Source organism: Lactuca saligna, chromosome 8, assembly GCF_052625555.1.
Source record: "Lactuca saligna cultivar CGN05327 chromosome 8, ASM5262555v1, whole genome shotgun sequence".
In the NCBI taxonomy this organism is placed as follows: Eukaryota; Viridiplantae; Streptophyta; class Magnoliopsida; order Asterales; family Asteraceae; genus Lactuca; species Lactuca saligna.
In genome coordinates, this window is record NC_136424.1 from 23,922,722 (window position 1) to 23,949,059 (window position 26,338).

The window sequence follows — 26,338 nt, forward strand, 5'->3', positions numbered from 1 at the left end:
ACAAATTGGTGAACAAATAGCCTCTTATCTCACTCACAAGGACTCTCAGCTGCTTTGGTGCACTTAAGGATCAAGGTGGCCGCAATGAAGGGCCATAAGATTCTTTAAATAGGGCTTAGGACCGGAAAATTAGGGTTTCATTAAACAGCGCGGACTCACTGAGTCCATCCCTTGGACTCGCCGAGTCCAGACGTGAACCTTCGTCCAAAACCGCGACCCGACTCAGCGAGTTCGACTTCCAACTCGCCGAGTCCCCTCACAAAATACCAAAAATATGAAATTAAAAGATACCTGGAAATCCGGGCTGTTACAGTCATGGGGAGTACGAAGGTAGTACTCAAGACCACCGAGCGGATCCAGCAGGTTCGGAGCATGCTCCACATTGCTCAGAGTCGGCAGAGGAGTTAGGCCGACAAGCGACGTTCAGACTTGGAGTATCAGGTGGGCGACATGGTCCTCCTAAAAGTATCTTCTTGGAAGGATGTCATCCGGTTTCCGAAACGGGGAAAGCTGGGCCCCAGGTATATTAGCCCTTTAAGAGTCATGGCCCGGGTGGGCAGAGTGACATACAAATTGGATCTTCCAGCTAGGCTCAGCCAAATCCACATCACTTTCCATGTTTCCCAGTCACGGAATGCTTGGTAGGAGACACGATGATTGTGCCCTTAGAAGATATTCAGATTGATGACAGCCTGAATTACATTGAGAGACCGGTGGCGATTCTGGCTCGCAAGACGAAGGAGTTGAGGAACAAGAGGGTCGAGCTAGTAAAGGTGCACTGGCAACACCGTAAGGGTTCGGAATAGACTTGGGAGCCCGAGGAGGAGATGAAGGAGCACTACCAAGCGTTGTTTCCAGATACAACAGACTTCGGGGATGAAGTCTAAGATAAGTGGGGGAGAATTGTAACCCCCTGTTCCTGGTACACATTTAATTTATTTATGTATTTATTTTGTAAGAGCTACTCGACGAGTTGGTAGCCCTAGCTTGTCGTGTAGATGCCAGTTTGGACGCGAGATATAAGTGGTCTACTCGAAAAGTCGAGAGCCTTGACTCGACGAGTAGATTCGTCAGGAGGAAACCCTAATCTTTAGGGTTTACACCATATTTAAGCATTAAATCAGGCCTCCACCCCAGCCTCCATCACCTCCACACCTTACTCTTGAAACCTTAATCAACCCTTGAGTGTTCTTAAGCTTTTTCTTGCCATTTTTTGAAGCTAGGAGAAGGAAGTAAACCTTAGTGATTCAAGAAGAGGCAGTAAATCCAGAGCTTGTGTTGTATTTCAGACCCTTTGGAGGTATAAAGCTTATACCTTGGTTTCTTTTCACTTAGATCTTCTTCTAGGCTTGTATGTTGTCACTTTTGGACCATTTCCAAGGTCATTTCCGAGATTTGAACTCTTGATGATGTAAGGACTCCAGATCTAGGCACTCTTGAGCTCTAGAAGCTCAAAGTTGCCACCTTTATTCATTCATGACCTACTCCGTGTTGTAGACCTCTATTTTTGCTTGGTATTGGTGTTTTAGTCTTTTGTGGGTCTCTTAATATATTTTGCATTTTTTTTAAAAAAATAAGAAAGTATTTTAAGAATAGTAACCATAATTAATGGTCTTCTGATAAGAGAGTAGAAAATTATGAAAAACTATCTTCATTGTAGTCATTGCATTTGCGTTTAACAATAAAAAATAATTATAATTTTATTGGTGACTTATTGGTAAAAATAATCATCATTGTATTTGACACTTAATTATCTAAAATAATAATCATTAAATTAAAAATGTAATGACCAAAACTAATTATCGTGATATTTAAAATGATTGCCCTTAATTCGACCCAATTACAAATTCTACTAAGGATGCATAATAGAACCATGGAATTGGAACCAGATAGGAATCGAATCGGAACCGGAATTGGTAATAAGGTCCAGTTACCAGTTCTCCATTTTTATTAAAATCGGTCTCAGTTCTAAAAATCGGATGCAGTTTGATATTTTTTTTTTATTTTTTTAAAATACGCATAACTCACTCATATGAAATCGAATTACTTGATTTTTTTTCCAACATGAAATTTGGAATTTGTAATTCATTTTTTACTATACAAACACATATTTTGGTTAAATATTGAATCAAACAAATGTCTCTAAAGAAAGAATATCGATTTTTTTTTTCTATTTCATCTCTTTTTTTGTTTTTTTAATCTGTCCCGTTTTTTTAAATGTGCACAACTCATTCATTTGACGTTGAAATTACTTAATATATTAAAATTTCAAAAAAAAAAAAAAGAAAAAAAGAACTTTACGAATGATAACCATAACTAATGGAAGAGAGTAGAAAATTATGTAAAACTATCGTCTGTGGTCATTGCATTTACGTTTAATAATAAAAAATAGTTATAATTTAATTGTTGACTTATTGCTAAAACTAATCATCATTGTATTTGACACTTAATTATCCACAATAATAATCATTAAATTAAAAATGTAATGACCCAAACTAACTATCGTCGTATTTAAAATAATTGCCCTTAATTTAATTTACTTTATTTTTTGGAAACAATAAAAGGGATGAGCAAAGGAACCGACCCGGCTAGAACCGTCCCGAACCGGAACCGAAATTGACGGAAAAGAGGAACAAAATCGGACCGCCGGTTCCACCAGTTTCGATTCCTACCGGTTATTGTCGTATCTTCCAATGTTGAAACCAGTTCTCGAAAAATAGCAACATATGCTTCCAGTTTTTGGCAGTTCTACCGGTTCCGGTTCATATCAGTTTCCGGATTAAAAAATCCACAAGAATATCGTCCTGGTCCCAACGACCGGTTTCATCGGGTTCCGGTTCCGGTACCGGTTCCGATCGGCTCCCCGGTCTATATGCTCATCCTTGATAAATATAGTAAAACGGCCTCAAGACTAACAAGTAACTAGGTTGGGATCAAAAAAAGAAACAAAAAAGTTACAAGAGTAGTTCACATGATTACTTACGAGAAAAAGAAGAAGATATTCATTCCACCCAATTACATGTACCATGGAGGAACATTAGAACTGTCGGAATCGGAACCGGACCGTAACCGAACTGGAAACAGACCGGAACTAGAACTGGAACTGGAATTGGCAGTAAGGTCTCTCTACGAGTTCTTCATTTTTATTAAAATTGGTATCGGTTCTAGAAACCGGAACTGGTTTAATAATTTTTCCGTTTATTAAAATGCGCATAACTAACCATATGAACTTAAAATTACTTGATTTTTTTTCCAACATGTAATTTGGAGTTTATAATTCATTTTTTACTCTATAAACATATATTTTGGTTATATATTGAATCAACCAAATGTCCCAAAAGAAAGAATATCGATGTTGCGTTTTTTCTATTTTAGCACTTTTTTGTTTTTTTAATCTGTCCCGTTTTTTAAATGTGCATAACTCATTCATATAACATCAGAATTATTTAATTTTTTTCCAACGTGTAATTTAGTGTTTTTACTTCATTTTAGACATATATTTTGGTTAGATATTTGAATCAACCATAGATCTTGGAAGACAACATATCAATGTTGCGTATTTTCTATTTCAGTATTATGTTTTTATTTTTTGGAATTTGTTCCGTTTTTAAAATCAGCATAACTCACTCATATGAAATCGAAATTACTTGATTCTTTTTCATCATGTAATTTAGTGTTTGTACTTCAATTTAGAATGTAAAAAAAAATCATAATTTGGTTAAATATCGAATCATTTACAAGCTTAGGAAGATAATATATCATCTACAACATTTCAATCATTTTTAGTTTGAAAAATGTTTGAAAAAACCGAACCGGATCCGAAACCGACAGTCTGGTTCCCGGTTGTTATAATATAGGAAAAAAAGTTCCGATTCCGAACCAGTCCGGTTCTAAAGCTCATCCATAGATTCTAAATTTGTCCATAAACTTAATCCATAAATATATCATAGATTTAACACAATCATCCCAACAGCAGATGAGATCATAATCTGCTGAAATACTCTTTCGTTACGAAATCTCCATAAACTTCACAATTATCCCATAGCATATGAATGTGAACCTACCTTATATATTATCTAGAATGTGTTTGGTATTTTATGCTCAAATAATTTTATTATTTTAGAATTTTAGAAGTTTGACATACATCGTATGATTTTATTTCAACCAAAAGTAAGTAGAGTTTTAAATAACAATATCATTTATTTAGTCTTAAAACTAGAATATGCTTTTATTAAGTAAATTATTATTATTATTATTATTATTATTATTATTATTATAAAAATGATTGACTTAAAATGGTAAGAAAATGAGATTTTTTATTCGGATTAATCTTGGTGCTGAAAAATATTATTAAGTTAATAAGTTATTTTTAAAAAAATATTTGTCTGAACTTATAAATATTTAAAAGTACAACCCAAATTATAAAAAAATGAAAAATTTAAAATTGTTGAAATCTTATCTTTAATATATTATAAAAAAATTATTTTAAAAATCTTTTTCATCTAACCAACATTAACTTTTCAAAAAATGAATAATAATAATAATAATAATAATAATAATAATAATAATAATAATAATAATAATAAACTCACCTACTATTTTTAAAGGGACAGATCTAGTATGGTGCTAACGGTTGCACCGACAACACCTAGTTTTTCCTAATGTAGTGCAAAATTTTCGATTTTTTTTTTCTATTGTAAAATGTGTCACCGACAACACCTACTATCGATCGGTAACACCTATTACAGACCGGCAACACCTACCACAGAATCCTATGTCCGTCCTATATTTTTTACAAGCTTAACTTCACAACCCAATCTCTTCGCTTGGTTGTATTTATTTTTTTCTTTTTTATAGATATTTCATTTTTAATATTCTTCATCACGTAGGGCAACAAGAATTTTCACCCGTTTCAGTTATTCAATATAAAAAAACTATGAAATTTACGTACTCACATAATGATATATCTTAAATTTATAATACATATTGTTTATAGAAATCTTGAGTTATGTAAGTTTTATTTGGCTTTCTTATTAAAAAGTATCGATTGAACATATTTTCTGTTCATAACACTTATTTCTTAATAAACCAGTTATCGAATTTTATTAAATATTGAGAAAAAACAATCATTTAAAATTTATCGATTGAACAGATTTTCTACTCGTACGCAACAAAGGCTTCCCTTTGCAGTTTGCCCTAAATCGACAACGACGGACCTCCGGCATGTCTCCGGCCATCCAATCAATCTCTCGAGAACCTCTGTGACATCTCCAAAATCACGGCCAGAAAAGACCGATTTTGTTTATGCTTTATAAAAATCAGAGTACTTCATTTCATAAAAAGGTTGCGGAATTTGTTCCCAGAAAAACACGATAAATACGTTATTAAAACATTTTCGAAGAAACGTATTTTTATTCATCTTAAAACGTTTGGGATGTCATCGTTAATACAGAAACATAAGCATAAACAGAACTTACAATTATTTACACTAGTGATCTACATCTCTTTAAATCTCTCAGTGTAATGTCACTTCATATCACCACCTGTGATGTAAATAAACTGAGTGGGTCAGGTTGGGAAACCTGGTGAGTACATAGGGTTTTCAACCCACAATAATATAATTGTTATGTTCAATCATCAAACAATTAACCCAATTACCCATCCCCGTTATCTTCTTTACTCCTAAGAGTCATCTATTCTGCATTCGTTTATTCCAAAGTCCTTTACTTCCAGGGTTATAGGACTGGCACTAAATCCATAGCTGCCAATGTTCGTTCATAAAGCACTAATTCCATAGCTGCTGTAGTCTATTCATCGGGTACTAAATCCATAGCTACCAGTGTTTATCTAATAGGTACTAAGTCCATAGCTACCAATGTTCAACAGGTACTAAATCCATAGCTACCAACGTCTAACAGGTACTAAGTCCATAGCTACCGGTGTTTGTCCCATAGGCACTAAGTCTATAGCTGCTAATGTATACTCACATCATCTTCTATCTCTCATCATTTATCTACCCATCATCATACCCAACATATTCGTATATATAAAATACGTATACAGTTTAAATCCTTTAAAACATGTATAAAACGTTCATCCCGCATAGACAGCAAGTATTCAGATAATATGCACACATAGCACGTAGTTTATATAAAATACTTCATATCTATGTGTAAGATGAAAGGGACTATGCACTCACCTGATTAGGTGGTGATTCCGAACTCAGACAGCACTTCGTTATCTCAAAACAATTTTCCTCGACAAAACCTAGTATCAATACCACTAGGGTTTAGTTTTTAACGTTAACCACGACTAATTAATAGTCTAGCTATTATTACTATTATATAAGCGTTAAATAACACTCAATATAACTCATAATAATAGCCCAAATAATTATTTTAAGGTCCTAATAATGTTACTATAATTAAATAAAATCTATATTAAATATAGTATAGGCGTAGCTCACTTACAGCGAGTTTTTATTAAAAACCGGGCTTCGCTGGAGCAGCGTTTCCAAGCCGAAAGTTTTTCTTCTCGGAGCCGTCGGGCGCTCTGGGGCTTTCTACTCGTGCTAGGGAGGTTCCGTAGACTTGGGAGGGGTTTAGGGAGTCTAGAGAGAAGTTAGAGAGAGAAAGAGAGGCTTATGGTGTGAAGAAAATATGAGGAGTTCACCCTTGTATTTATAGGAGTTTTATAGTAAAGTAGCCTCTAAGCTTCGTCCGTAACTTTTGCATACGAGCTCCGTTTTTGTCTGTATTTTTACCGTTGAGATCCTATTAATGAGATCTTCAACTTTCGTTTAGACCTCGTTAGCTAATTCTCATTCTATCTCGGATTTACAAAACTGTATCGAATTCGCCGCGCTCGAAAAGTAGGGACTAAGCTTCGTCCATAACTTTCGCATACGAGTTCCGTTTTTGTCTGTCTTTTTACCGTTGAGTTCCTATTAATGAGATCTTCAACTCTCATTTAGACCTCGTTGGCTAATTCTCATTCTATCTCGGATTTACAAAACTGTATCGAATTCGCCGCGCTCGAAAAGTAGGGACTAAGCTTCGTCCATATCTTTCGCATACGAGCTCTATTATCGACGTTATTTATATCTACGCGTTGGTATTTACGAGTGCTACAACATTCATTTAGATCCCGTCGGCTAAAAATCGACCGATCTAAAATTCAGATTTCGGGCTGTGCACTGCTATGCTAAATCTTAGAAAAAATCATAACTTCCTCATACGAAGTCAGATTTGGGCGTTCTTTTTATCGATGTTCTTAGTTTAACATATTCTACGACTTTCGTTTAGAGCGCTAAGGCTAAATCTCGCTCTATCGTAAATTCACTTTTTACGCTTCCCGGTGCCGTGCCGGTTTTGCCGTAAAACTTCGACGGGCCATAACTTCTTCATTATAACTCAGATTTCGGCGTTCTTTATATGTACGGAAACCTTGTGACATATACTATAACTTGGTTAAAATTATTTATTCTAAATAATCTTTTGCCGAAAATTCGTTTTCGACCCATATTGCCTCTAAATTGACTAGCCCGGATCTACGGGCGTTACAATTATCTCCCCCTTAGGATGATTACGTCCCGGAATCATCAACGAAACAGGATTGTATAATGACTCCATAAATTATCTCTTCACCCTAGGTAATAACTGTAACTTCTATGTTGCTTCGAACGAGTATCTAACTCTTGGACTCCTTGACTGCAGGTGGTGCTCGGTCTTGCACCAGCTCGTTAGACTTTCAATCATGACCTTCGTGTCACAACCTCATTCTTTATCAGAGACTCCTTCTTCTTAATAAACTTAGGATAAGTTAATTTGATTACTACAATTGACCGATATGTCATATTCTAATGACCTATCATCGTATGTAGCAATGCTTAGACTCAGGTCTCTTAGAGTCAAATTCCGGAATGGAATATGCCTTCCTTCATCGTCTAATGTGATATAATCATCTTTTAACATGTAGTATTTCTAGCTACCAACTTATTTAACAACGATCGTGATACTTCTATTGATCGCTTTGATTTCAATCGTTTGGTTTAAGTCGGACGCTACATCAAACTTGGTTCTCTGAACCACGTAACCTACTCATTGTATTCGGACTCAATTTGATATGACCACTAGGGTCGGGATAACAACAATCTTCTTAGTCATTACCGAAACAATGGTAACGACATACTTGAATAAAACAAAATCAATTACTAGTTTCTTGGTAACCTTCTGACTTTCCCTGATCCAAGTGTGAATCCTGTGCTTCCGGTAGTATAGGCCTCTACTACCATTCACACCTACTCATACTCGTCCCAAGTATCTTCTCGCAATTTCCCAAGTCACCATGCAGCAAATCACACAACAATTTCACACACCAGATAACAAAACGAAGATTTCATTATTTCTCGAAACTATTACATAGGTGTTCAAGTTTACCCTAGACTATGCCTCTACTAGGCTACATCGTACGAAACTATGGCTACTGCATAATCCGATCTTCGGGTAAGAAGTCCTCATTCTTGATTCCTTGCATGGTTCTCTGCCTCGTCAAGGATCATGTGAAATGCCCTTGGCCTTGGTGGCGTTTCTGGTCTTGCTGCTTTATTTTTCCTTGGGCAGTCTCTGGACATGTGCCCCTTGCCTCCACATCCGTAACATACTTTGTCATTATACGTGCAGTCTTTGGAATAGTGACCAGTCCTCCCACACTTGTAACAAGTCACTTCTTCGTTGCACTTTCCACCATGCTTCTTCTTGCATCTATCACACCATCTTGCTTCACCTCCATCTGCTCCTCCAAGCTTTGAGAATTTGCTTTCCTTGTTCGGCGTCGAAGATCCTTCAAACTTCCGCTTCTCTCCTATCTTATCTTTTTCTAGACCCTTTTCTCTTATCTGGGCCTCTACGTTCTTATCTGCCCTAACAGCTGCTTTCAAAGTAGTTGCCATTTTGACCATTGGGCCAAAGTCAATGCGCAGTCAGTTAGCAAACCTATCAATCTTGGAGAGTTCAGTAGGCACCAAGTAGGGGAATAGCTTCATCCTTTCGGTGAATGCAGTGGCATACTCGTCAATACTCATCTTCTCTTTCTTCAGGTTCTGAAACTCGTTGTTTAGGTCTATCAGATCTACCTCCGAGTAGTACTGCATTTTCAACTGCTCCAAAAACTCTTCCCACGACATACTTAAGGCTTCTCCTCGTGGCATCGTATCTGCCAATAGCTTCCACCAGCTCAAGACTCCAGCTTTCAGCTGTCTTACTGCGAAGACAGTCTTCTGTTTCTCATTACAGCTGCAGCTCTCAAACACCATCTCCATCTCAGAGATCCAATCCATAATCTCAACCGGCTTCGGGCTTCCTGAGAGACTTGGGGGTTTCGCACCCAAGAAATTCTTGTATATCTGCCCATCCTTGTTGTTTCTCCCTTCAGGGCCATCCTTTTGCTCACCTTGAGTCCCTACTTGACTCACTTGGCGGCTGTAGTTCCCTTCCTCTGATTGCTCGGGAACTGGCTTTGTCGGTTCAACATGTACGGTAGGTTCGTCGCTATTCAACATTTGTCTCATTTCTTCCCTTTGTTCAGCCAACATAGCCCGAATCATGGCTTGAACTCCAGCCATGGTGACTGGATCAGGCGCAACTTCTTCTACAACAGGTATTTGCTGAACCACTGGGGGTTGGTTCCTGTTCCCATTTGCGTTTACGTTTCCGCTACGGGTCCTTACCATCTCGATCTATACACCGAATAAGGTGAATTTAGACCTTTACTTGACGTTTAAATCATCCTTATCGCTCCGAAACGTTTACATGCTAGTTCTAATACCGTAGTCGTACGTTTAGAATTCTAAACACATAAGGTTTCCAGATCCGGTCGGCAACAGACCATAGATCCGAACAATTAACAACATATCATGCACAAAGCATTTAGCACATAAAAGCAATTTAGGCATCATTCCTAAAATAAGCTAGTGCTCACACCTCACAATCATCGCTTAGCATTCTAAGTTTAAGTCTAGAAATAAATCCATATTCCTAGTTCGCTTAAACTAATGCTCTGATACCAACTGTGACATCCCCAAAATCACGGCCAGAAAAGACCGATTTTGTTTATGCTTTATAAAAATCAGAGTACTTCATTTCATAAAAAGGTTGCGGAATTTGTTCCCAGAAAAACACGATAAATACGTTATTAAAACATTTTCGAAGAAACGTATTTTTATTCATCTTAAAACGTTTGGGATGTCATCGTTAATACAGAAACATAAGCATAAACAGAACTTACAATTATTTACACTAGTGATCTACATCTCTTTAAATCTCTCAGTGTAATGTCACTTCATATCGCCACCTGTGATGTAAATAAACTGAGTGGGTCAGGTTGGGAAACCTGGTGAGTACATAGGGTTTTCAACCCACAATAATATAATTGTTATGTTCAATCATCAAACAATTAACCCAATTACCCATCCCCGTTATCTTCTTTACTCCTAAGAGTCATCTATTCTGCATTCGTTTATTCCAAAGTCCTTTACTTCCAGGGTTATAGGACTGGCACTAAATCCATAGCTGCCAATGTTCGTTCATAAAGCACTAATTCCATAGTTGTTGTAGTCTATTCATCGGGTACTAAATCCATAGCTACCAGTGTTTATCTAATAGGTACTAAGTCCATAGCTACCAATGTTCAACAGGTACTAAATCCATAGCTACCAACGTCTAACAAGTACTAAGTCCATAGCTACCGGTGTTTGTCCCATAGGCACTAAGTCTATAGCTGCCAATGTATACTCACATCATCTTCTATCTCTCATCATTTATCTACCCATCATCATACCCAACATATTCGTATATATAAAATACGTATACAGTTTAAATCCTTTAAAACATGTATAAAACGTTCATCCCGCATAGACAGCAAGTATTCAGATAATATGCACACATAGCACGTAGTTTATATAAAATACTTCATATCTATGTGTAAGATGAAAGGGACTATGCACTCACCTGATTAGGTGGTGATTCCGAACTCAGACAGCACTTCGTTATCTCAAAACAATTTTCCTCGACAAAACCTAGTATCAATACCACTAGGGTTTAGTTTTTAACGTTAACCACGACTAATTAATAGTCTAGCTATTATTACTATTATATAAGCGTTAAATAACACTCAATATAACTCATAATAATAGCCCAAATAATTATTTTAAGGTCCTAATAATGTTACTATAATTAAATAAAATCTATATTAAATATAGTATAGGCGTAGCTCACTTACAGCGAGTTTTTATTAAAAACCGGGCTTCGCTGGAGCAGCGTTTCCAAGCCGAAAGTTTTTCTTCTCGGAGTCGTCGGGCGCTCTGGGGCTTTCTACTCGTGCTAGGGAGGTTCCGTAGACTTGGGAGGGGTTTAGGGAGTCTAGAGAGAAGTTAGAGAGAGAAAGAGAGGCTTATGGTGTGAAGAAAATATGAGGAGTTCACCCTAGTATTTATAGGAGTTTTATAGTAAAGTAGCCTCTAAGCTTCGTCCGTAACTTTTGCATACGAGCTCTGTTTTTGTCTTTCTTTTTACCGTTGAGATCCTATTAATGAGATCTTCAACTTTCGTTTAGACCTCGTTAGCTAATTCTCATTCTATCTCGGATTTACAAAACTATATCGAATTCGCCGCGCTCGAAAAGTAAGGACTAAGCTTTGTCCATAAATTTCGCATACGAGTTCCGTTTTTGTCTGTCTTTTTACCGTTGAGTTCCTATTAATGAGATCTTCAACTCTCATTTAGACCTCGTTGGCTAATTCTCATTCTATCTCGGATTTACAAAACTGTATCGAATTCGCCGCGCTCGAAAAGTAGGGACTAAGCTTCGTCCATATCTTTCGCATACGAGCTCTATTATCAACGTTCTTTATATCTACGCGTTGGTATTTACGAGTGCTACAACATTCATTTAGATCCCGTCGGCTAAAAATCGACCGATCTAAAATTCAGATTTCGGGCTGTGCACTGCTATGCTAAATCTTAGAAAAAATCATAACTTCCTCATACGAAGTCAGATTTGGGCGTTCTTTTTATCGATGTTCTTAGTTTAACATATTCTACGACTTTCGTTTAGAGCGCTAAGGCTAAATCTCGCTCTATCGTAAATTCACTTTTTACGCTTCCCGGTGCCGTGCCGGTTTTGCCGTAAAACTTCGACGGGCCATAACTTCTTCATTATAACTCAGATTTCGACGTTCTTTATATGTACGGAAACCTTATGACATATACTATAACTTGGTTAAAATTATTTATTCTAAATAATCTTTTGCCGAAAATTCGTTTTCGACCCATATTGCCTCTAAATTGACTAGCCCGGATCTACGGGCGTTACAACCTCTCTTCCTCTCCTTCTATCTGGTACACACACACACACAACGTATACAAATGTAGTTATCAGATTTGATATTTCCTCCATTGATCACCGTGTGTGCCATTATAACAGTAGATAGGAAGGGAAGCCGGAGGTGGTCGATAGGAAGTGATGGGCAGAAGTTCTCCCCTCAACGGCATGTATTTTTGATTTTTTTATATGGAGATATCAGACTCGTGTATTAATAATATATCGACTATATTCTATTAGTTAACATTTCAATCACTACTTTTGTTAAAAAAAAAAAAAAAACAGCCAACAATATCAAATGTTAACCATGCAATCAAGATAAGCACAAGCTTTACAAAAATGTAGAAGAACGACAAGGGACTGATTCGGAGTCTTTATCTTCTTCTACACAACCTAGCTAGGGTCAAAAGGATTTACAAGCCGTCGTCGAAAGGCCGGAGAAGATCGGAGAACGGCAGAACGGGCAAGAAGGCTGTTTCCGGTGAAGCAATTCACCGACACAGTCGGAGTGGAAGACGTGTCGACACCTGCTGAGCTGACAAACAACGTCATCAAGATGGTAATCAGCAGAGCATACGAAGCACATCTCTTCCACGGATCTCTGTCGCCTTTCCAACAGATCTTCGAACCTGATAACCGGAAGATCGACGAGACTTGGGTATGGAGTAGAGTTTTCGCATCGAAACAAGTAGAAGAAGAAGTCCTTGATTAACTTGAGCAAATCTTGCTTGATACGGAAGATCGGAAAGAGTATACAGAGGTAGAAGACGATGTTCATCAACATCTTTGATATGTCTTCTTTGGGTCTTTGATTTTCTTTGTTGTGTTGAAATTCGCGTATGAAGCGATGGATTTATACGGAAAATAGGGCCCCTGCCGGTGTGTCCAGTCACATCCTTTCGTTTTCAGTTCCGAAAAAATTAGCTTCTAAGTTTATTTACAATTATATTTTTTTAATAAAATTAATCTTTAAGACTAGTTATTTATTTATTATAAAAACTAGTACCATGCGTATGTGTTCTCACTTTGATCCCCATCTTACCATCTAGTAAAGCAATAGAGGTCAATCGAAGAGGATTTGTAATTGTGGTCTTTAATCATGCGATAGCATGTAACCTTTTGTGTCTTATTTTTATTTTTGTGTAGTTCTATTTTAATCTGTCAAGAGTTTTAATGCTTTTTGTTTGTTTTTTCTTTTGAAACCGTGGCATTCTCTCCACCACCATATGTGTCTAAAATTATTGCCTTGTGGTTATATAGAAGTAACTCTCCTGGGGCCAGGATCCTCTCACTCTCTTTCTTTCATTTTATATATTTGTTTCTTCTAAGAAATATGTAGATTTCTAGAATACCAATCCATTAGCACTAGCATGACGTCTTCAGTTGAATCCCTTTCAAATAAATCCCATATGATATACCAACTACATCACTAATAAGGCTGGAGAGCTACATTGTCACGTTGTTTTTCAGGCATTTCATCGTCATATTAAAATTGTCATATTTTTCTATAAAGAATAAATTACCATGCTATTTTTCTGTAAAAAAGAAAACTTAATTTAGATAAAATCTAAGGGTACGTTTAGTTGCATAAAAAAGAGCCGTTTTCTAGAATTTTTTTTCCAAAAATTGAGGATTTTAAAAACGCGTTTAGTTTGATTATTGAAAATTTTCCGTTTTTTAAATTTACAAAGAAATTTGAAATTTTTGAAAAATCGATAATCACTGTTTTCCATGTTTTTCTAATTCCATTTTTTTCTAAAATATAAACGCATCTACTCCCATCCCATCTACATCTACTTATCCATACCTAACACCCCCAACCCACCACACCCCTACCTACATAAACTCACTTCCAATGTAACGCCTAGTTCCCGGTATAAATTTATCTTGCAATTGTTATATTTTCCTTGAAAAACTCAGCAAGTTGGAAGCCTAAAACTCGTTGAGTAGAAATTGCTTGGACTCCGGGGTTTCATGAGTAAACTCGACGAGTTGAAATGTCTCAACTCGGCAAGTTGGCTGTTTAGGATTTTAGGGTTTTGTACCCTATTTAAACACCTTAAGTCCCAGGTGTTGGCCTTATTTCCAGCCTCCATAGTCCCTAACCTAATCTCGAAACCCTAAAGCCTTTTTGTGTGTTGTGAGCTCTTTGAGAGTGTATGTTGGTGTGTTTGAAGCCCTTGAAAGAAAGAGAAGCTTGGTGCAAGGTGATGATTTAAGTTGGAGTCTCCAAGATTTTGATTCGTTGCACCATTAACACGATATGTCGAGTATAAAGTTCTAACATTACTCAATATTTGATTGGATCTCTTTTTGGGTTAGCTTTAATGCTTTTATCCTTGTTTGGGTGATTGGTGGGGTCGAAGGTCGTCCTAAGTGCTAGTCTTCCAGATCTATGATCCTCTTGAGCTCTTTTGGCATAAAGGTGCCAACTTTATGGTCTTAAGGGCTCCATGCATCCATTAAGTGCCTATTTTGGCTCCTTTTGAGCATTTGAGCTTCTCCTAGCCATGCATGAGAGTAAAGTTGGAGACTTTCGTGTCTTTGCAGCCATTAAGAACCAGATTTGTATTTTGGGGCTTTGTCTTGATGAATAAGTGCTTATTATTTAAGCCTTCACCTTTTAAGCTTAGGGTTTGGGGTTCTTTACCCATTAGGATGGAAACTTTACCCTTCTAGGCAATATTTTAGTTAAAATCTGAGTGGTGGACCTTTTAGTTTCGAGAATGGTTGCTTAATATATTTAGAGGTGCGTTTCCTAAAGAAACTCAGCGTGTTTATGGATGAACTCAGCGAGTTGGATCGATTTTTCGCGATTCTGTTGATTAATGGGGAAACTCGGCCAGTTGAGTCAACTCGAAACGTTGACTTTGACTTTAACTTTGACCAAGTTTGACCTTTAAGGGGTTTCTGGACATCTTTTGTTGAGCTTAAGGAAGTCTCTTGTGTTTAGGGGTTGAGTGGAATCGATACTTGGATTCGGGATCCGTTCAGCTACCTTTTTATATTCGAGGTGAATTTCCAAACCGGGTTTAGTGGGTCAAAGGGACCAAGGCCGACCCATGATTATAATATGTTGTTAGTATGCTAGCTGAAACATCCCAAAAATACAACCCAAAAATTTTGTTTTTAAATAATAATAAAAGTCATAACAGTGAATGTCATATAATAAAACCATACGTCGGGTATCTCAAAAGCCATAATAAAGTGTCATATCAAAAACTGTATCAAATCATATCTAAGTATCTGAACAAAACTCCCAGGAATAAAGCTGAAGTTGTGGTGTGCGCGATGCCATCAACCTGAGCCCTTCCTTTTACTTGTGGAATTACCTGAAACCAAAACTGTAACTGTAAGCACAAAGCTTAGTGAGCTCCCTTAAACTACCACATACCATACAACAACATATAAACACATACTGGGCCTTGACCACTACATCAGACTGAAGTCCAGAAATGGCATCGGACGGAAGTCCGGAACTAACCAGGGCCTTGCCCTCTGCACCGGACAGAAGTCCGGAAATTGCATCATACCGAAGTCTGGAACTGACTGGGACCTTGTCCCCTGCATCGGACCGAAGTCCGGAACTAACTGCATCGGACCGAAGTCCGGAAACTGATTGAGCATAACATAGCATGGCATAAACATATCGACTAGCATGAACACATAAACTGCATACTGCATCGGGCCGTAGCCCGGAACACATAACACATAAATCCTGTCTGAGCCACGAAGGCATCAAACATACTAAAAACTGCATCGGATCGAAGTCCGGAAACCACTACTAGCTAAACGGGCCGATATTGTGGCCTTAGACCCGTTCCTACTGGAAGGAAACTCACCTCGTAAACTGGCTAGTAAATGAACAGCTCTGGAAACTGTTTGCTGCTGCTCCAGTATATCCCCGACTACAATTTCCATAACACACTCAATCAAATACTGATAACTATATTGAGGGTAAAATGACTACTTTACCCCTGGTCAAAGTCAACTCTATTGGTCAAAGTCAACATACAGTTGACCTGAATCGTCGAGTTGGGTCACCAACTCGTCGAGTGCTCACCCTCACTTATTTGCTTCTGTTCGCTACTACTCTTCGAGTTTGGCATAAACTCGACGAGTTCCCCTTCAATGCAATCACTCAGAAAATTTGCATCCGACTCGCAGAGTTGTATGAACAACTCGCCGAGTCCTCCTTCAACGCATGAATTCTCTGGCTATGACTCGCCGAGTTGTATGAACAACTCGTCGAGTCTGATCTAGAGGTATGAAGATTGTCTTGGACTCGCGAATCGACTCGCCGAGTCGCATGCATGCACTTACTATTCAGACGATTCTGCTCAAAACCAACGCATCCAACTGATAGATCTGGGCTCCTAAGGCCTGGTTTTTACACGTAAAGGTTCCATTTTTACGTGCACATATACTCCTAAAGAGGTTTATAGGCTTAAAATGCATGAATAAGGTTAGATCTAGGGTTTATATGCAACAAGGTTCAATAAAGGTATTAGATTTGGGTTTTGGGACAGAAATATGATTAGATCTGAAAGCTATACCACCACACAAGCTCCCTTACTAGCTTAAGCTCATAAATAGGCAAAAAGGTAACCTAAATGATATTCGTAAAGAGAAACAACCAAAGAACAGAAAGAGTCTGATTAATACCTCAAATGCCTCTGAAATGGATGCAAGAACTTGATTCCCTTCTTCTCCTTTGGATCTAGCCTTCCTCCTCTCTTCCAATCTACACTCTTTACACAAAAATGCCCCAAAACACTCAAGATAGGTTAAGATGTTGCTATGAGATGTTCTGAGGGTGAGGAAGACCAGATTGGGCGCATAAGGGGGATTATATAGGGTGCAAAACCCGCGGATTTAGGGTTTCTTCCAGACTGTCGGACTCGCCGAGTCCATGATATGGACTCATCGAGTCGCCCACTTTCACATGCACGAAATCCCATCTCTGCTCGACGAGTCGGGCAACAGACTCATCAAGTCCATCTTGAATACTTAGAAAAATAAACATTAAATAACATACCATAAATGGGGTCATTATAACTCTCCCCCACTTGTCTCAGACTTTGTCCTAGAGGTCTGCTGCTGCTGCATCTGCGAACAACTCTGGTTAGTGCTCCCTCATTTCCTCCTATGCCTCCCACGTCCACTCAGATCCCTTCCGGTGCTGCCACTGCACCTTTACTGACTGAACCACCTTGTTCCTCAAGGTTTTCGTCTTCCGGTCCATGATCGCTATGGGTTTCTCAATATAATTCAGGCTGCTATCAACCTGAATGTCCCCCAAGGGTACTAATGTTGTCTCATCCACCAAGCACTTCCTCAACCGAGAAAGATGGAAAGTGTTGTGGATCTGACTGAGCTCTGCCGGAAGATCCAACCGATAAGCAACCCGTCCCACCCGAGCCAAAACCCTAAAAGGACCGATGAACCTGGGGCCCAATTTTCCCCTCTTCTGAAACCTGATAACACCCTTCCAGGGTGATACCTTCAGGAGGATCATATCTCCCACCTGGAATACCAAGTCTGAATGCCTCCTATCGGCGTAACTCTTCTGCCGACTCTACGCAGTCTGCAGTCTGCTACGGACCTATTGGATCAACTCTGTCGTCTTGAGCACCACTTCGGTGCTCCCTATGACTCGCTGAATGACCTCACCCCAATAAATCGGGGTCCTACACTTCCTCCCATAGAGCATCTCGAAAGGAGGTCGATCAATACTTGCATGGTAACTGTTGTTATACGAAAATTCCGCTAACGGAAGATACGTATCGTAACTGCCACCAAAGTCTAGAAAACATGCCCGCAGCATGTCCTCGAGAGTCTGAATCGTTCTCTCGCTCTGCCCGTCCGTCTGAGGATGGAAAGCGGTGCTAAAATGGAGACGAGTGCCCATCTCGTCGTGAAACCGCTTCCAGAATCTGGAAGTAAAATGGACATCTCAGCCTGACACCACTGAAACAGGCACTCCATATCCATGCCACCACCTCTCGCACATATATATCGGCTAGCTTCTCAGCCGATATGCTCTCCTGGATCGGTATAAAATGAGCACTCTTCGTCAACCAATCCACTATAACCCAAATCAAATCCACTCCACGTGTGGTCTTGAGAAGCTTAGTGATGAAATCTATAGTGATCTCCTCTCATTTCCACACTGGTATATCCAACGACTGCATCTTGCCGTGAGGCCTCTGGTGCTCCGCCTTAACCTTCCTGCAGGTCAGGCATCTTTCCACATAACAGGCGACATCCCGCTTCATGCAGGGCCACCAATATTCGGGTCGAAGATACCTATACATCTTCGTTGCCCTTGGATGGATGGAAAATCGAGACTTATGGGCCTCGTCCATCAACACCTGCCGCACTCCGCCCCAGTACGATACCCATACCCTCCCATGAAGGGTCAACAATCCTCGGCTATCGTAGTCAAAAGAAGCTACTCGGCCCACAATCCTCTCACACTTCTGCCTCTCCTCCTTAAGGCCCTCGGCCTGCGCCTCTTTGATTTGTTCCAATAATGGAGTAATCACCATCATCCTCAAACAAATGTCTCTGATCGGGGCCGCTACTACCTTGTGGCTCAGGGCGTCGGCCACCACGTTGGCCTTCCCTGGGTGATAAAGGATCTCATAATCATAATCCTTCAACACATCTAACCATTTCCTCTGCCTCATGTTCAGATTCGGCTGGTCCATGAGGTACCTCAAGCTCTTGTGATCCGTGTAAATGGTACACCGGACCCCATAGAGGTAATGTCTCCAAATCCTGAGGGCAAACACCACTGCCCCCAACTCCAAATCATGCGTAGGATAGTTAGCCTCGTGAGGCTTCAACTGTCTCGAAGCGTAAGCTATCACTCGGCCTCGCTGCATCAACACTGCTCCCATTCCTGTGATCGAGGCATCACAGTATACTACGAAATCCTCTACTCCTTCTGGCAAGGTAAGAATCGGTGCTTCGCACAATCTCTGCCTGAGGGTCTCAAACGTTACCTGTTGCTCAGGCCCCCAACGAAACGCCACCGACTTCTTGGTCAGTTGGGTGAGCGGTACTGCTATCTTGGAGAAATCCTGGATGAATCTCCTGTAATATCCTGCCAAACCTAGGAAGCTCTGAATCTCGGGACCTCCCACTGCATCACGGCCTCTATCTTGGCTGGATCTACCAAAATACCCTTCTGGTTGACAAGATGGCCAAGGAACTGCACCTCGCGCAACCAGAAGTCGCACTTGGAGAACTTTGCGAAAAGTCTCTCCCTCCTCCAAATCTCTAGCACCTCTCTCTGATGCTCCTCGTGCTACTCTTGAGTCTTGGAATACACCAAGATATCATCAATGAATACTATTACAGACCGATCCAACATCAGCCTGCACAGGCAGTTCATGAGATCCATGAACGCGGCTGGGGCGTTGGTGAGCCCAAACGGCATTACCACGAACTCATAATGACCATACCGGGTCCTGAAAGCAGTCTTCTGCACATCCTCACCTCTGACTCGCATCTGATGATACCCGAAGTGTAAATCGATCTTGGAAAACCAAGATGCTCCCTGCAGCTGATCAAACAAATCATCTATCTTCGGAAGTGGGTAACGGTTCTTCACAATTACCTTATTCAGCTCCCGGTAATATATACACATACGGTGCGGCCCATCCTTTTTCTTCACAAACAAAATCGGTGCACCCCAGGGCGAACTGCTCGGCTTGATAAAACCCTTGTCTAGCAGCTCTTGCAGCTGCGTAGATAACTCCTGCATCTCTGGGGGAGCCAACCGATACGGTGCCTTGGCTATCGGAGCCGCACCAGGGATCATGTCAATCCCGAACTTGACCTTCCTCTCAGGAGGTATTCCCGACAAATCCTCAAGAAATACATCTGGGTAGTTGTCACACCCCCAAACCAAGGATGGTGGAAACGTCCGGGGGTGGAGGACTTCATGTATAGTATCATAACCACAATTGCAATAGTAATTTAAGCAAACACAACCAACACACACACACACACACACACATATATATATATATATATATATATATATATAATTGAAAGAGTTACATCATCGTATGAGTTACATGTTTCCAAATCAATTACAATATGTTAGCAAAACATGAAATGTTGATGCCTTAACGTCCCATCCTCAAAATGCACTTTGGTACCTGTTTAGTGATATCCTGAGAATACAAGTTGTTTGAAAAAGTGTCAACACAAAGGTTGGTGAGTTCATAAGCTTTTGTTTTCAAACTTGATAAAAGTCTTTCTCTTGTAAATGTCATGTTTGTTTCAGAAAAATCCGATATTTTCCTTAAAATTTGTGTAATGTAGTCTTATAATCGAAGACCAAAATGTATAAGTAACCTCTCTTACTAATAGAGAATGATACGTGTTTAAATCGACATAAAAGCGTTTGAATTAGATGAAATTCCCATAAATTCTTATGTTTGTTAATACTTTCCGTGAGTTCATTATAACCATGTTATGACCTAGTTGGCCTGAAACGACGTTCTTCAGGCGTCGGAAGTGTTTATGACATTTGTCACCCCAGACCTGGCGGTCTAACTGTTACATGCAGTTAAGGTGTGGGTTTTCCAAACCCAATATAGATCTATACACAACTATCACGCTCTCCCTCCAGGAGACTCTGGTTACAATACAAGAATTAATGGTAAGTGTGAAGCGAATGTCTCACAAAGTCTTTAACAAATTTACGTGTAATGTAATGAAAATCCCTTAATGTATAAATGTACAATCTTTGTATGAGTGTGGTATGTAGTGTATCATAAACCATTCCTATTATAGTTTATCAAAAACAAGGGTAGTAATGGTAACGTACGTAGTCTATATTCAACGTAGTTCGTTCAATTGTTTGAGTAAAATGGATGTACTTTGATTATAACAATCATGTTATCCTTTATATTTCATATTTATATCTCTATCAAAATCATTTTATTAACTGATACATGTTTATATACCAAGATAAAATATCATTCTTTTGTAATAACATACATTCACATAAGGATATACATCTTGCTCAACATGATACAAGGTGATAATTATATGTTAGCATTTTTCTATTGGGAACAACTTCGATCACTGTTATTATAAAATTTATAAAAACTTCATAAAAGATCCAAATCAGAATCCGTAAATTCTGGGAGTTTGGTTAATGAGTCTAGTTTGTTCATAAATTTTCCATGATTTTTAGTGACCTCCAACTTAGGTGAAAACGTCCATAAACACAGACTGGTCCGGTTTGGTCCTTGAAATGATAGGTAGATTTGCAAAAATCACCATAAATTGTAGAAACATCGTATGGAGATGTGCAAGTAGCCATTTTAAATCTAATAAGTTGAACTACTTGTACCTTGTACAGTTTTGAAAACAAAAATGTTTTAGTTGACCAAAACAGTCTGTGAATGGAGTCCAACTTTTCTAATGTAAGCTGTTAGAAATATTTAGTTGTGTTCTTGATAAGTTAACTTGTATTCTCCCCCTTAAAACATAGGAAAATATGAAAATGTAGGGTTATGAACTCACCTTGAGTGATGTAAGTGGGTGGATGTTGAAGGAGAGAAGTGTTCAACTCAAGAACACTTGAAGATACCTAGAAGATTTTCAAGAATCAAACACCAAAGTGATGGAATTTGTGTAAACATTCTATGATATGAGTAAAGGGAAGTGTAATAATCATAGAGAGGATGAATTATACTTACCAAGAGTGTGAGAAAACTTGATAATTAGCCTTGAGTGAGAGGGCTTGAGAGAAAAGTGAGGTTTGATACTTGGTGGAAATCAGGAAAATGTGTGAAGTGAAGAGTGAAAGAGTGTTCTCCAGCTCTTTTTGGACATGAGTTTTCTGGGAAATGAGTGGGGTAAGGCCTTGAGGTGACTAGGAGTAGAGAGGATTACAAGGATTAGTCAAAGGAATGGGCATGGGGTGGTGGTTTGTGTCAAATATTATGGCAAGATCCACACTCCACCTCAAGATCTCACTTAAAAGATTTTATTCTCAAATAATATTTTCATGAAAATATGCCCAAAATTATGATTATTTAGGGTCTTATATGTTAAAATATGATCTCTGGAGAAAATACCACGTTAAAATAATTAAAAACGGACTTAAAATGGAGAATTAGCCAAAAACCGGGTGAAAAACGTAATACCCGAAGTCTAGGGCCGGAGTCTCGGTCATCAGCAGCCAAAATCGGAGTGGCTTAGTCGCCTGGTGCGGTCCAAGGAGAAGGAGCTGCGTATGCGGAGGTCAAAGAAGGAAGGCGATGCGGTCGGGCTATGGCCGCTGCTACGGCTCGCTGATGCGGCTTGCCTGCTGCGGCTCGCTGCTACGGCTTGCCTGCTGCGGCTGCACACCATTGCGGTCCGGAGACTGCGGCTGCTCAAGGGACCTCGGATCCAAGAGGACTTGACCCTTAAAGAGAGGCTTCGGTCCTAAGGGTAATTTCCACGATTTTCCCTTCTTTGAGTGGTTCCTTATCAAGCCAAGTATCGGGATGCCCCAATTGATTATAATAGTTTCAAGAGAGGTTTTCGGGAGAGATTTTGGAGAGATTTTGAAATCTTAGAGAGATTTCTCATACAAAGAGGGATTTCAGATAGATTTTACAATCTTGGAGAGATTTCTCATACAAAGAGAGATTTGGGAGAGATTCTCGATAAAGAGAGATAGAGTGAAAACGATTGAGAGAGGTTTCGTATGTGGCACTTGTGAGTGTTTGGCTTCGCAACACAAGGTCCGTAAGCCCCATTAAGCCATGTTTTAGTGTCTTACACACTCTCGATGAGTGTGCATTAGTGTTTTATCGTCGTGGTTCATTGTTTACCGCATTTAAGGCTTAGGAAAAATTCAATCACACGGATTTTTCAAATGATGTTTTCTCATTAAAATAGTGGATTGTTTAGTAAATACACAACGTAAACCCTAATATGCAAGGGCTAATTGAGTCGTCCGGTTTGACTTTTTAACTTTGGTTGACTTTGACTTGACCTGAATTTGACTATTATCACAGTAGTCGCGTACCACCGGAACATCATCAACTGTCGTCTTGCCTTTCTCTCGGGCATCTAGAACATAGGCAACATAACCGACACAACCCTACTGAAAATAACGCCTCGCTCTCGTCGCTGAACACAGAACTGGTCCGCGCTGTGGCCTCTCGCCCTGAATCACCAACTCTCCCCCACTGGGAGTGCGAACCCTCACTAACTGCAGCTTACAATCTATCACCGCCCCATTGGGGCTCAGCCAATCCATGACTACTATAACCTTATTCCCACGTAGGGGAATAGGGACCAAGTCCACTGGAAACCGCTCATCGAATAACTATATAGAACATCCTCTATGTACCCTTGCGACCCTAACAGTCCTATCAGCTACTATCTCAACCTCAAGTGGACAATCTAGCTCCCCCGGAGCTCTGCTGAACCTCTTGCTAAGCACAAGAGAGACGAATGATCGGGTAGCCCCCGAATCAAACAATACTATAGCTAAAATGCCGTTCACTGAGAACGACCCTATACAAAACATATAACCATAAGAAACAATCAATAATAAATGAAGAGATAAGGGAAGAATACATACCCGTCATCACATTAGGAGTCGCTCACGCCTCCTCTGCTGTCAGCTGAAAAGCCCTACTCTTTGCCACCGACATCTCAGCTCGGCCCTGACGGCTATCTGTAATCCTCAAAGTAGCAGGAGCAGGTGCTGACACCTTTCCTGCAGCAACTAAAATCGGACACTGGGACTTTTTATGTCCCCTCTGATTGCAATGGAAGCAAATCAGATCTGATGTCGCAACGACGGTAGTAGTGGCTGTACAATCTCTGCTCATATGCCCAGTCTGACCGCACTTGTAGCAGCCGGTACTCCCTGCCTTGCACGCCCCATCGTGCAATATCCCACACTTGCCACACCGAGCGTGGCTCTGCTGACTCCTAGCTCTGTGATCTGAACCCTTGGGCTTTTTGCCCGCACTCCCTGTACCTGGAGCCGCCTCCAGCTTCCTCTTTCTCTCCAACTCAAGGTCAATCTCTCTCTCTCTCTCTCTCTCTCTCTCTCTCTCTCTCTTTCTTTCTAGCCCTAGAAATCATGTCTTCCAGTGTTTTACAGCTAGACCGGCTCACAAACTAGCGGATATCACTCCGCAGCATCTCATGATAACGAGCCTTCTTCATTTCCTCATCAGCCGCGTACTAAGGAACAAGAAGAGCCCTCTCCCTGAACTTGGCGGTAATCTCCGCCACTGTCTTTGTAGTCTGGGTAAGATCCTGAAACTCACGTGCTAACTGCCGCACCTCAATAAACGGTGCGAACTCGGCTCTGAACCTGGTAGGAAAGTCTGCCCTGGTCATGACATCCAAAGCTGCATCATCCCCGATGGCATGACCAATCTCCTCCCACCAATCCCGTGCTCTGTCCTTCAAAAGACAGGACGCCAATCTGACCTTGTCCCCCTTGGGACATTTGCTAGTGCGGAAAGCGTTGGCCACATCTGCCAACCATCTGGTGCTCGCTATGGGATCCCGCGCCCCATGATAATCCGGAGCTCCGCATGCCCGAAACTCCCTAAAAGTAAGCGTGCGCGACCCCATCATGGCCGCCACCTCAGCACAGAAGGTGCTCAATCTCTCGTCCATCATCTCTAAGATACCCTCCTTGATCGAACCGAAGATCGCAGGAGTATGCTCAAGTATGGTGCGAGTAATCTCTGAAGAGAGAAACTCCCTAGTCTGCTCATCCAACTGCCCGGCCTCCAGGCCTGATCCTGATCCCCCTTCGACACCTGAACTGCCGACTGCTGGTCTAGGGCATAATACCACCATTCTGAAATACAACATAATAAACGTTAGGAACACTGATATATCTCGAGGAATCACTACTACCACAAGTTTCCTGGTCTCATCTCAGCTTTCGATGATTCGAGTACGGATCCTCTGCTTTCAGTAGTACGGGCCCATACTACCTTCCACATCTATCCGTACGGGCCCATACTACCTTCCACATCTATTCGTAGGCTTGCCCTAGGGAATTCTCTAACTATACCCGATCCAGTCCTCAGCTGCTGAAACCCTCCTTGTGATGCCATTTAGCCATCACCCGAATACCATCACATGTGGGGAGGCTCAGATAATCCTTCAAGTAAAAGACTCGTCCTTACAATGGTTAGACTCAAACAAGAGCAACGCAATAGGGCCAAGTCTAGCACTCTGAGACTATTCAAACGTATTCACATGTGACGTGACGCATTCACCTAATGGCTAACTCCCATCACGTAGACTCCCACAAAGCACAAAGCAAGCATCATTTAGATATAGGAGACTACTTAAGTAATTCTATCCTTATAATGGGAAATTGTACTAGCATACAATGCTAAGCTCATGTTATCAAGCATAACCTAAACAGGCTATCCTACTGCTGACTACTCAATGCTATCATGCAATTCTTATAAAAACGAAACACATAAAGCAGACATATAAGGCATCCTCCTAGATCCTTAGTCCCATACTAACATGTTGTTCTACTGAAACTGAAACTGAAACCCAACATTAAATGACACATACTATTGTATGGGTAATTTGGGAGTACTTACTTGAGCTAGGCTGATCGCATGCACCACACCCTTTCCTATTTTCAAAGTTCATTCATTTCCAAAATTCTTTTTACTTTTCTAAAACTCCTTTTCTTTCGAAAAACATTTTACCACTTCCTTAGTTTGAGTTCAGACACACCCGGAAGTGTGCCCGAATCCCTCAAACCAAGGCTCTGATACCAACTTGAAACATCCTAAAAATACGACCCAAAAATTTTGTTTTTAAATAAAAATAAAATTCATAACACTGAATGTCATATAATGAAACCATACGTCGGGTATCTCAAAAGCCATAATAAAGTGTCATATAAAAAACTGTATCAAATCATATCTAAGTA